The 13,414-nt window shown below is 36.6% G+C and overlaps 1 pseudogene; it reads left to right on the top strand.

Moving 5' to 3' along the window:
* The window catches only part of LOC124962867 (sulfotransferase 1C3-like), an 87,980-nt pseudogene extending 78,639 nt beyond the window's left edge, over positions 1-9,341 (top strand).
* Positions 9,342-13,414: the final 4,073 nt, after the last annotated feature.

The raw sequence follows: 13,414 nt of genomic DNA, 5'->3' as shown, positions 1-13,414 counted from the left end.
TGGATGAGTCACTATTTGGGGCATAGATATTTATGATTGTTATGTTTTGCTGATTTATGCTTCCCTTAAGCAGTATGAAATGTCCTTCTTTATCCCTTCTGACTAACTTTGGCTTGAAGTCCACATTATCTGATATGATGATGGATACTTCAGCTTTTTTGCTGTGTCCATGTGCATGGTATGTTTTTCCTATCTTTTCACCTTTAGTCTGTGGGTATCTCTTTCTATGATTTGAGTCTCTTGTAGGCAGTAAATTGTTGGATCTTTCTTCTTAATCCAATCTGCCAGTCTGTGTCTTTTGATTGATGAGTTCAGGCTCTTTACATTCAGGGCTATTATTGTGATATGATTTGTATTCCTGGTCATTTGACTATTTGTTTTTTTGACATGACTTGGTTTCTCCTTTATTCGGCTGTTCCTTTAGGGTAGTTCCTCCCTTTGCTGATATACATAGTTGTTTTTCATCTCTTCCTCATTGCATATTTTGCTGAGAGTGCTCTGTAATGCCTGCTTTCTTTTGTAAATTCTTTTAGTTTTTGTTTATCATGGAAGGATTTTATCACCTGCCTTCTTGCCAAAAATGTTTTACCTAAACCTAATCAAGTCTTAAATTCCAGTTTATGGAAGACCAAGGGAAGCAAGGAACAGGCTAAACATACTATAAGGAAATGATCAAACTATTCTGGACTACAGGGATGATCTGACTACAAGATAGCTAGCTAACTGATTAAAAATGCACATCCTGAAGAAATGAGAGGATGATTTGAGGCTAAGAGACAAAAATAATATAGTCCATGAACTTTAATTGGAAAAAATCTATAAATGTATTAGGAGGCAATTGTTGAGAATTTAATGTAGACAGAGTTCTTTATGATGTTAAGGAATCATTGTAAATTAGATGTGATGAGAAACACATAGAAAATATAGTAGAAAAATGTCATTTTGAGAGTTGCATACTGTGTCCTTAGACATGAAGCATTAACAGATATTTACTCTGAAGCAGTTGTTAGATGATTGATGATAGATTAGATTAGATTTAGATTAGATTGGATTAGATTAAATGCTGAATGATTTGAGATAGATTATAAAGATGATAGATAGAGATAGATAAAATAAAGTCATTGGAGAAAGATGTTTTTAAAATTTGAAGTATTTGTGTGCTTTTTATATTATTTTACCAAGTTTTCTATGTGTTTTAAATTTTTTTATAAAAAAGGTTGGAATAAGTTCTCCATGTTCAACCACAGGGAATTTTGTGACCACCTCCTATATTAAGGGTAAGGAAGAAAGCTTCCTTTCTGTCTCTGCAATATTAATCTAATTTCAAAGTATTCTCATGTTACTGCCTTTCTCCGAAATATACATTTACTTCAGATGAAAAGTCAGTTACCTGAAAATTAAAGATTATGTCTGGCATTTTTCAGGTATAACCTGGATGCTAGAGATTTTAGATATGATTCAAAATGATGGTGAGGTGGCTAAATGCAGGTGAACTGCTTCTCTGGAAAGACACCCCTTCCTTGAATTAAAATTCCCTCATAAAGAAAAGCCTGGGGAGTAACATGAAGCAAGACTGAAAAAACTTTGCAAGGCACAAAAGTCACATCCTGTGCCTTGAACAGGACTCCACAGCAGCCTCAAGTAGCCAATTTCATTCCCAAGTCAACTTGTTCATGGGTCAAGAAGTCAACCCTAGATTCGGGCAATGGAGCCTCCTAATGTTCTCAGCTGATGAACATTAGCTTTTCAACAAGCTATTCTTTCTATTTCTTGTCTTTCTTCTTCCCAGTTAGCTGCTGGCAAACATCCTTCTCCTTTTGTTTCTACTTCCTGGGCTCAAATCAGTCGGAAAAAACAAAAATTAGAATTGGGCTATCATAAAAGTATATGGATGATTTCTGAAGAAAAAGAGAGAAGAAGAGAAGCAAGAGGAGGATGAATTATGGAGAAACAGTCACAGAATTAATCAAGCAAGTTAAAGAACTTTCCTGAAAGTGTAAAATTTCAGAGAAGGAGATGAAACAAGAAAGGTTTAGCAGAAGACTAGGAAGGGATGTTTCACATGTCCTTGTGAATATATAGTTACTGTCTCTAAGAGGAAAAAAATAAAATAAAATCACTCATTAGAATAATATTCAAATGTAAATTCAAGAATTTTGCAAGAGTAGCATGAATAAATGGAGAATATTTATTGCTTTTCTATATTTGGAGGCAGCTCTTCAAATGCCCTCACCACAAATGCTAAAATCTCACCTTCCTTCACATGTATTCCCACCATCTATCTAGAAACAGAACTCCAAGGTAAAGAGAGGGGGCTTTCCAAACTTTATGTAACTGACTGATGTAAATGACATCGGTGCTATTTTTCTTGAAATCAAGTATTTCTTATGTCTGAAATCTACAGACATCCATGGTTCCTAATAATCTCTCCTCTGAGCTTATTTCATGGTAATTCCTTGGCTCCATGTTTCAAAGTAGAGTCTATATTACTACAAATCAGAGGGGAGGAGCTGTAAGAGAAGGAAACAAGTTTAAAACTGAAACACTTTCGCTTTGCTCTGCCAGTGTACTGGAGGATAGGACCCTGGCCTTGGAAGCAAAGTGCAGGACCTGCTTCTCAGCAAGGGTTCTGTGTCTCCATAATCCACACAGAAAGCTAAATTCAAAACTAGAATCATTTTACCCCCCCTTGCTTCTGTATGTTGTTTCTATCAAAGTTTGGTTAATTCTTTAAACCTTTCTAATTTTTCCACTATACAACATCACTTAGCAATATTCAAGTCAGATCACTGTTCTCTTTTTTCCCCCAATTTGCCTGTCTGCTTCTAGCCTTGCCACTTATAAACCCTCTTCTCTATAGCTCATAATCTTCTGTAAAATGTAAATCTGACTAAGACTTGCTTTAAGCATCATCAGAAATTTAGAGACCTGTTCTAGACACATCCACAGGTAGGCTGGAGATCCAGTTCAAGTTTTCTCCATGGTTTTTCATGCCTTTTGTCCTCTGTGCTCTGCTTCAGCTACAGTCCAATCTCTTTAACCACCTGCCAACAACACCCCCAGTTCTCACAGCAATCATCCTGAAAACCCTGCAGGTCCTTTAACACACAATGCTTCCTCATCCCTGGGATCTTCCCATGCTTTTCATGGGATTCAAGCATCCTCTCCCATCTTTACTTGGTTAATCTACTCACTCTTTATGTCTTTGCATAGATATCATCTGCTTAGAAACTTCCCCTCCTGCCACATATGTATGTTGGCCTAATTGGGCATGTGTGCCAAACACTATTCATCATGCTGCATTAAAAATTTCCCTTATTGCCTCTCTGATAGACCATCAGCTCCTTGGAATAGGTGACTTGGTCTTGTTCAAATTTCTATTCTGAACATGGCCTAAACATAGCATTTGCTATGCATTTGTTGAATGAAACAGCATAAATTCCCACTCATCACATTACCAGGCCATTCTTCCTAATTTGCCAGCATTCCCAAGAAGAAGCCAAGTGCAACCTGACTATGAAAATGTGCATGTATACATAAACATATCTATATCTAGATAGATAGATCAGGAAAACCACTCTAAACTTTGAGAAACTATCTGAGACATTCTTCAGTTGAAAGTCTCATCACTGTGCATGTATGTAATGAAGGAATTGCTCAGTCTTCAATTTTTTCAGTTCCAGGCCTGACCCCATCATGTACTAACCATGTATTACTATGAAAATCCCTCAAAGTCTCTAAATTTCAGTTACCTCTTCAATTAAAGAAGAATGGTACCCCTTTCTTCTTAGGTAACTCTAACATTTATGGAAATCAAATAAGATGATATGTATAAAACTGTTTCCCTCTTCCCAATCTTTCCCTAAGTGTGAAGCTGGAAAATTCCTACTAATTCCTTGAGATATGACTGAGACTCACACTAAGACTTCTACTCTATTTGCCCAGGAATCTACATTAACTTCTTCCCCTGTGACTACTCAGAATGTCATATCTGATTTCAGTTATTTACAATACCATCCTAGATTTTGGTCAACTTCCTGTATGATATATGGTCCTTTGAGGATGGGACACTCTCATTTTTCTTCGGATTTCTTCATGTTCAACCAAATTTTAGGATCAAAAAGCTTAGTTTATTTTATTGCTATTTTAAGTAATAAATAACGTATAAAGCACTACATATTGAAAAGAGATGACATTGTTATTGTATTGGAGCACTGTCCTACAGTATTTCTTCTTAGGAAATTTTTTCACCTCTGGCTTCCTTCCCTTTCCTTGATTTCAGATAATCTATGTGGCTAGAAATGCCAAGGATTGCCTGATGTTTTTCTACTACTTTTACAAGATGACCTCAATACTACCTGACCTTCAGAGCTTTGAAGAATTTTGCGAGAATTTCATGTTGGGAAAATGTGAGTGCAAATTTATTTTGTGGTGTCCTATCTCTCTAGAGTCTAATGAGAAACACTTCTAAAATCTGGTGGATAATGGTATAGGATATATTTTGAGGACTTGGGACTGGGAAAGTCAGGTAAGAAGGAACTTTTCTACAAAATTGTATACAAATGTATGTTAAGGTCATTTGTGGATATATTTATAAACACAAAGGTAAAAAATCCTCAAATCTTGATTTGAGTTTTGAGTAATCAATTTCAAAAATAAAGAGGAGAGGAGACTTATTTCATATGCAAAGACCTAGAGCAGTGGGAAGGTCGCTGCTCTTGAATTACCTTGTGCAGTCACAAAAACCACATGCTGCATGACCACAGAGGAGTCTTTCCCCTAGAACAGAATGTATGACCTTGGAAATCTGCTCTACAGAGTCTTCAAATTTGAGTCAGCATTGAGGTCCTTTATCTTCATAGTCAAAAGATCACACCTCTAGGACAAGGAATCACTTAGGGTCATACCATTAAAAAAAGCATTTGGCCAGAATTGACCAGTGTCCATTCAGGCTAGTAAGAATACCAAAACCTTCATAAAATAAGATTATCTCAAGGAAACAACATTTAGATGAACCAAGATACTAGAGGGTAAGAAAGGGTGATTTAGCACGGGAGAATTCTCTTCACACTTCTTTAATAGCTTTAACATAGAAGTATGATTAAGTATTCTAGTGTAGCTATAGTGAATAGAACAAACAAATGGATGAAAATGGTTTCTGCTTCATTTAATTAAAATCTCTCAAATAATTAAAGCTTCCATAAAAGAAGTGTCTATGTTGTGATGTTGAAAGATCTCTGTCCTTTAGCAATCTGATTGTCTCTGAATAAATATCTTTCAGGTACTAGAACTAACTCCAGGCAGGAAGTATGATCAGTTGGCAATGATCAGTTCCTCCTGTACAATAATAAACAGAGAAAGGGGGGAGAAAAACAATGCTTTGTCAGAAATTCTGCAAAACAATATTTCAGAGTTCCTACTGATAATTCAATTATTTGATTAAATTTAATTGAATTTCCAAGTAGTAAAGATTTTGAATTACCTGCATGAAGTCAGTATAGCCAAACCTGAACATATTCTCTTGAGAAAAAGTACAAAAATGTGTATAATATGGATAAAAGCATATCTTTAGAAAATCAATAAAAACAAATTACATCAAGCATGCCTTTAAAATATATCAAGAGAGAAAATAGCATTAGAAAAATTTCTCTAGAAACAAATGAGATGAAATGAGTAAAATAAGAAAAAAGTATAAATCTGAATAGGATTCCAAAGTGAATGTATTTCCCATGACAGACATGCACACATGATAAAGTTTCTGTCAATAATGAACCATATATGGGTGGTCCAAAAGATTTTATCACCTACTGATGTCATAGCCTCCATGCTGTTTGCACAATAGTGAAATCATGTAATGACACATTTCTCAGAATATGCCCCATCATTAAGTTACATATAGATATATTTATGCAGATGATTTGTTAGAATGGTCAGGGTTGAAGGAAGTATGGGAAAGAAAAAGAACCAAGCTTCTTTTCATTCCTCTCAGGTCCTGCATTGTGATAATTAAGTTTATGGGTCAGCTGGTCCATAGTTATTTAATTATTTATTTAATCAAATAAATAATTAATCAAATAATTTAATCAAATAAATAATAAATTATTTAATCAAATACCAATCCAAGTGCCTCTATAAGGATTTTCATAGATATAAGTAACATCTACAGATGCCTTTAAGTAATGGAGATTATCCTAAATAATGGGGATTGACCTCGTCCAATCAGTTGAAATTCATAAAAGCAAAAACCGAGATTTCTCAAAAAGAAAGAATTCTGCTTCAAGACTACATCAAGGAACTGGAATTGTAGCTCCATGGTAGAGTGCTTGCCTAGTATATGTGAGGCACTGGGTTCAATTCAGAACCCATAAAAAATAAATAAATAAAGGTATTGTGTTCATCTACTCTAAAAAAATTTTTTTAAAGCTTATAAATCAGATCCTGTCTGAGTTTCCAGCCTGATTGACATGTCAATTGCCAGCCCACACAATTGCAGGAGTCAATTACCCTGATAGTGAGACACACACTCACTCTCTTCTCTCTCTCTCTCTCTCACACACACACACACACACACACACACACACACACTCATGCATACACTCCCGTTGGTTCTCCTATTAACTCTGTTCCTCTGGACCCTCCTAACTTACATGTGCATTAGTCAGCATGATACATACCAGGGTTTCAATCAACTGCAAACATCTATCTCTTCTCATAATGATTCAGAAGAGAAAATTCATGCACTTGACTACTTTGTTTGTGGTGTTTCCTCCTATAAACAATGTTTTTAATCATCCTTCAATCAAGGCTTTATGTCCACTTCACACAATGCTTACAACATAGTAAATACTGTTGAGATTACTACTGTGTTAGTAATGACTGCCCAAAACCAAACCCACAAAGTCACAATGCACGAACACCTCACTGGCATGAAATGAAAATATGTTACCGGTTAACTCACAATTCCATCTAATTCTTTAAACATTGGTGAAAAAAAATGTTATCCTTATTTACCGAGTTGACAAAACACTTAAGTGAAAATAGAAAGTCTTGAGGGCCCTCTCTTTCTGCAGCTGTGAAATCCCTTTCTGAGCATGCATTTACAGACTCCACCATGTACCTGGAAGTCACAAGCAATGTGAGGACACTAAGACTTAACTGCCTGAGTGGGTAATTGGATCTGAAACTAAGTACTCTTTATCTGGAATAGATGAAGCATTTCATCACCTAAATGATTTAAAGTGAATCCCTAGACATAAATGTATGTGGGCAAAGTTACACACAGTAAGTGTATCACTGCTTCCTACTGTAAAGATGGGCTGCTCTCATAACTAGAAAATTCCTTCCCCCTTACTAAACAAGTTTGATAAAATGACAGACACTTATTTCAAAGGGATGCTAAATTATCTTATTGGTTTGGGTTTAGCCCTATATTGAGAACTAACAGTGCTCCTGCCTCTTCCCGTGATTTATGGGTCCTGGTATGACCACATGAAAAGGTGGTGGAGTGCAAAAGACAAGCACCCAATCCTCTTCCTCTTCTATGAAGATATCAAAAGGTTAAGTGGTACTGAGTTTTGTTGGGCAAACACAGCACAACCTCCTGATAATCACATCCTTTATGCTGACTCTTGAGTTGGTAGCAATTTTTCCCCTCCCTTTGTCCTAATACCATTTCCCTCTATGGTCAGAATTCAAAACATGAGATCCATAAAGTGTTGAAGTTCTTGAAGAAAACTTTGCCAGAGGTTGTTATTGATATAATCATCTACCATACCTCATTTGATGTGATGAAGGAAAATCCCATGGCCAACAAATTTTCTGTACCTTCCCACATCTACAATCAGAGCATCTCAAAATTCCTGAGAAAAGGTAGGTGAAATTTCTTCTATTTAACCCAGTTCTAAAATATTCTGCCTTTTAGGTGAAAGTAGTTTTAAACTTAGTTTTCTTGAAGAAGTGGAATGATTCAGTCCAATGAAAGCTCTTGTTGCTTTACTCTGCTCTCTTGGTGAGAACTGGTGCCAATGGCTCTTGAAATCAAGGTTAGTAAGAAACTTCTGGAGAATGTGCTCACATGTCAACTGTTGGGGCTCATTCCCAGAGATCTAACCAGGTGGGTTTTGGAGAGACCTAAGAACTTGCCTTATAATAAGGGTGATGCTGACAATGCTGGCAAAAAATACTTGGAGAAACAAAAGTCTAGCTCAACTACAACCTCACTGAAGTCTCCTGTATTCTCTGAATGTCCTTGAACATTTTCTCCTTTGGTCTGTCACTGTTACTCTTTGGAAATCTAGTGTAGCACTTAGCACATGATTCTGTAACTACTTGTTTTCACCTTAGTCCCCACAGTAAGTCTACGGACCATCCAGAAGAGAGTATTGTATTCAGTGCTGTTTCCCTAGGACAGGTACAGAACCTCATACCTTGCAGGAATCAGTGCATACCACCTGATAAAGAGTGAATAAGTAAGATTATGTTTGTATTCTCAAGAAGTTAGCAGAATAGACAGAGAAATAAACACATAATTTAATGATAAAAGCACAAATAGGGAGATTTCCTCGTGGACTCCAAAAAAGTCCTGATTCCCTGAACCCATTCCTGAAGATTTCAATTTATTGGTTGTACATTAGAATCTGGAAACCTATTGGTTTATCAAACACTTGGATTAACCTCCTTGAAGAGCAGTGGAAAACCAGTAGAAATAAAAAAGTAGAAGTATTTGGAGAAACAATTCATTGGTTCTGCATAGGTTGAACTATCAAGGTACAATAGCTTGAGGAACTTCACAGGTATCCAAATATTACTTAGAAATAATAAAATGTCTTTAATTTCACTCAACAGAAAATTGCTATCCAACAAAGTAACTAATTCTTTGTAAGATATTTCACTGTCCCTCATAGAACAACATAAGTAGGGTTGAAGGATTCCACAGGAACCAGTTGTAGATTTTGTATTAGGTGTATCAGAGCCAACAATGTCTGAGCACTAGAAAACTCTGCCTCATGCAGGGCATGTCAGTGGGGTTTTTGGAATTTGAAAAAAGAATGTGAGTGTGTCATGTGCTTTGTGATTTGAAGGTCAGGTGTAGTGGACTGAGGAACCATACATGATGGGAAAATCAGGTGGAGTGGACTTAGATGACATCCACAGTATAAAAATCAGTGGTGTGGGAAGGTCAGGTGGAGAAGGCTGAGAGACTTTATGTACTTGTTTGCTGTCTTTTAGGAGTTCTTGAAGACTGGAAGAATAATTTTACTGTGGCTATGAATGACACAATTGATAAACACGATGAAAAGAAGATGTCAGGGACCACACTGACCTTCTATACAGAGAGCTGAGAAGAAAAATAAGAGAATATGTCAATCACCCTGCCTATTCTATTGAGCAGGGTGGAGGGACTGAACATGAAGCTCATTAGAATTCAGTCCTTCCCTCCAAGGTGCTTGGTTAGTCTGGTACAATACTAAAACATGATTTAACATATCACTTAACCTGCTACCATAGCAAATAAAATAAGAGAAATGGAGGGCAGTGCCTGGGTGTCATGGGGATTTTTTGTCAGAAAGTTATGTTTTCTTGTGGGTGATAGATAAAGCAAGACAGACAATTGTATGATACCTACACATGTGTAATCTAGCATGGATTCCACAAAAAAGAAAGAAGCAGATATCACAAGACTCATTATTAAGGAAGAAGGCAATGCATAGGCATAGAGCTTTTATGTATAAATGTTTGCTGTAACATTAGTGATATGGTGGCAGAGGAGGTTCCTGATTCTTTCCTACCACAGGTGCAAGGAGTAAACACCAGCACCTAGATCACTTCTCTCCAAGAGGAGCCAGAATCTGCCTGAAAAACTCCTATCCACTGGAAAAATGAGATAATATTCTAACCCCACCCTGTGTCTCCTAGGCAACAGTGAACAATGTCTTAACTCAGAAAGAAAACTCCAACTCCAAGCTTCTTTCTGATGGGTAAGATTTTGTGCCTATCTTAGTTTGTTTTGTGTTACTATTACAACATACTTGAGTCTGGGTGAATTTTATTGAAAAAAAAGAGGGTGATTTAGCTCATAGTTCTAGAGATTCAAGAGCATGGCATCAGCATCTGTTCAGTTGTGATGAAGTTCTCATTGAAGATGAAATCACAACGACAGAAGCATGAGCAGAAGAGGCAAACAATACATGAAAAAGGAAATCGTGGAGGTACCATCTCATTTATAGGAACTTGCTCTTGCAGGACTTCCTATAAAAGTGAAAGCACACTCTCAAAAGAAAAATATTAATCTCCTTTGAAGACTGAATCACCTCCCATTAGGACCTTCCTCTTAAAGATTCCATGACCTCTCACCACACACTAGTGACCAGTCTTCCAGAATACAAACCACAGTAGGGACCAAGCTTCCAGAAGACATAGTATATTGAAACCATAGCAGAGGGTTTGGCTCTTGAATCCCCTTTCTGGAGCGATGACAGAGATAAGTCTTCTGACAGTTTCCCTCAAATACAAAGAATGAAGAGGGGGTTTGAACCCCACAGGAACTCCCAGAAGCAATAGTCTTCAGAATCAGCCCAGGTTCAAACTTCCCCTTTGTAGGGTTTGGCCAAATGCCTTTTCAGCAGCCCCTTTGATTCTAGTCCTTAACAAGTCAGTACCTGGGAGCTTTGTGGAAAATAAAGAATAAACCACCGAATCGAAATGGGAAGCACAGTAATCCTAAAATCATATTCCCAGAATTGTTCCCCAATAATCCCAGCCCTAGGGTTTCTCCCTGGAAATATATTAAAGGCATTTTCCAGCAAGAACAGGAGGGTACCTTCCTATGCCATCTTTCCTGGCTTACTCCTGAGATAAATTTCTATCATCTTACACTAGAAGAATCTGGAAGACCTCTCTATTTGACAAAGAAAAGCTGCACTCCCTGTGCCTGTTCTCACTTCCTCCAGCCCAAAATTCAGGTCTACAGGCTCTTTTGGAGAGCACTTTTTTGCACACATTGAGTGCCCAAAAATTTATATTCTTTACCCAAGGGACTGGCTCTTCAGTCACCAAACTCAGGGAGTTGGTGGAGCTCTGCACTCTTGTGTCTCCTAGGCAACAGCGAACAAAAAGGTGACTTTTAAACTTGTGAATGTTCAGTAGTTGCATCACAAGGTTCAAAGTGAGCCTTTTGATTATGCATATAGGTATCTCTATTAGGCACCCTCCTATGTGTAGGAAAGAATGTGTGAGACATAAACTCTTGCTCTCAGCTTCTCTGGAATAATATCTAACATCCCAATCTGTCCATACACATCCAAGGGAACTGGTTTCTATTCTTCCTCCTTCAACTCATGGCTTGACACTTTCTAATGATATGAGCATCACTAAGACCAAAGACTTGAGTTTAGTCAAACACAGAGAGTCTTTTTGATGTACCTAAAGTATCTGGATATGCTGATTTGGAAGACCAGTGTACTAAGATTTGGAGAATTTATCCCTTTATCTAGTGCATAGAAACCAGCACAGATAAACAAATGGAAAAAAAAAAAACAGGAAATATGTTACAAATAAAGGAACAAGGTGAATCTCCAGAAACCAAGTAATCTACTCAGATTTCATTATTATGACAAACTGCCTGAGGCAGAAATAAAGAAATATTTGTTTAATTAATTTATGGTCTTGGATACTGAAAATCCAGACAAAATTGTGCAGCCTCTGGTAAGGGTCTTCCCCAGTTCCAGCTGCATCACCTTATGGCAGATCTCTATTATGAGAATGCAGGTAGAATGATTTCATGGTGGGGCAAAAAGCAGAGAAATCCAAGGATCAGGCTCTAGATTTCACAACAACTTTCTCTCAAAAGAACTCACTCCAGGCATTAAAGGAAATGCCTGCAGTGACCTAAGGATCTTCCACTAGACCTCTCCTCTTAAAGATTCCATTAACTCCCAAATCATCACATTGGGGCCTGACATCTTAACACAAAGGCCCTTAGGTGTCACAGAAAATCCATTACATAATCCCAACCATAATGAAGTGTAGATATGTAATTTAGCTAAAGGACAGTCAAAAGGTTACCTATCAAGATAAGGAGAGAAATGCATGAATAATCTGAGAACTTGAGAAAAGAGATAGAAAACAGTAAAATACACCATACATAAATCATCACACTGAAGACTATAATATCTGAGCTTGGAAATTCAACAGAAGTGCACAAAAACAGACAAACTCAAGGAGAAGAAAGGACTAGTGAACTTGAAAACAAATCATTGGAAATCATCCAATCTGAGAAACAGAAATAAAAAAAAAATAAAGATAATAAAGACAGCCAAAGGAGTTTATGGGATGCCATCAGCGGTATATTGTATGCATTATCCAAGTATTAAAAAAAGAGAGAAAGGAATTGGAAACATATTCAAATAAATAATGGAATAAAAGAAAATAGAAATTCAGGAATCCACACGAGGACACATTACAATCAAATTTCAAAACAAGAAAATTAAAGACCAAGAGAGAATTTTTAAAGCCACAATGGAAAAGTGACTTGTTTCATATAAGGAAACCTACACAATAATATGAACAGATTTTTCAACAGGAATCCCAGAGGCCAGAAGGAAATAGGATGGCAATCTTAAAAATCTAAAAGAGTGGGTGTAGCTCAGTGGTAGGGCACTAGAATAGCATGCACAAGGTTGTGGGTTTGATCTTCAGTACTGTGAGAGAGAGAGAGAGAGAGAGAGAGAGAGAGAGAGAGAGAGAGAGAAGAAGAAGAAGAAGAAGAAGAAGAAGAAGAAGAAGAAGAAGAAGAAGAAACAAAGGAATGATGAATAAGGAACAAACTTGCCAACCAAGAACATATATCCTGTATATAACTAAAATAAAACTAAGGGATATCAAAATTTTTCAGACAAACAAAAAGTAAAGGTATTTATTACCAGTAAATCTGCCTTATAAGAAATGCTAAAAGAAGTCCTTCAAGCTGAAGGGAATGACTAATGGGCAGCAATATAAAAATATGTGGCAATATAAAACTCATTGGTGAAAGTAATTGTATAGTAAAACCCACAACACTCTACTGAAATGTTGGTGCGAAAATTGCATCTCAAATATAAAAATTAAAAAACAAAAATTTTTTAAAGTTCCAAATTATTTCTGAGATATAAACTACAGCTGATTAATGAATATGTCTACAAAAAGCAAATTGGAGGAACAAAAGTGCAAAGTTTGTGTAAGCAATCAATGCAAAGATGTTATCAGCTTAGCATATCCTGTTATTACTATCATTAGTGTAAAGTGTTTTATATAAAATTTATGGTACCTAAAGAGCATGAATCTTCAGTAGATTCATAAAATCAGATTGAAGGCATACCATTATAGAAATTATCAGAGCACAAAGGAATACAGAGAGGAATGATGGGAAAACTGGTTA

This window comes from Sciurus carolinensis, chromosome 13, assembly GCF_902686445.1.
Source record: "Sciurus carolinensis chromosome 13, mSciCar1.2, whole genome shotgun sequence".
In the NCBI taxonomy this organism is placed as follows: domain Eukaryota; kingdom Metazoa; phylum Chordata; class Mammalia; order Rodentia; family Sciuridae; genus Sciurus; species Sciurus carolinensis.
The sequence above is the reverse complement of the archived record's forward strand: the minus strand, read 5'-3'. Positions and strand labels throughout refer to the sequence as shown.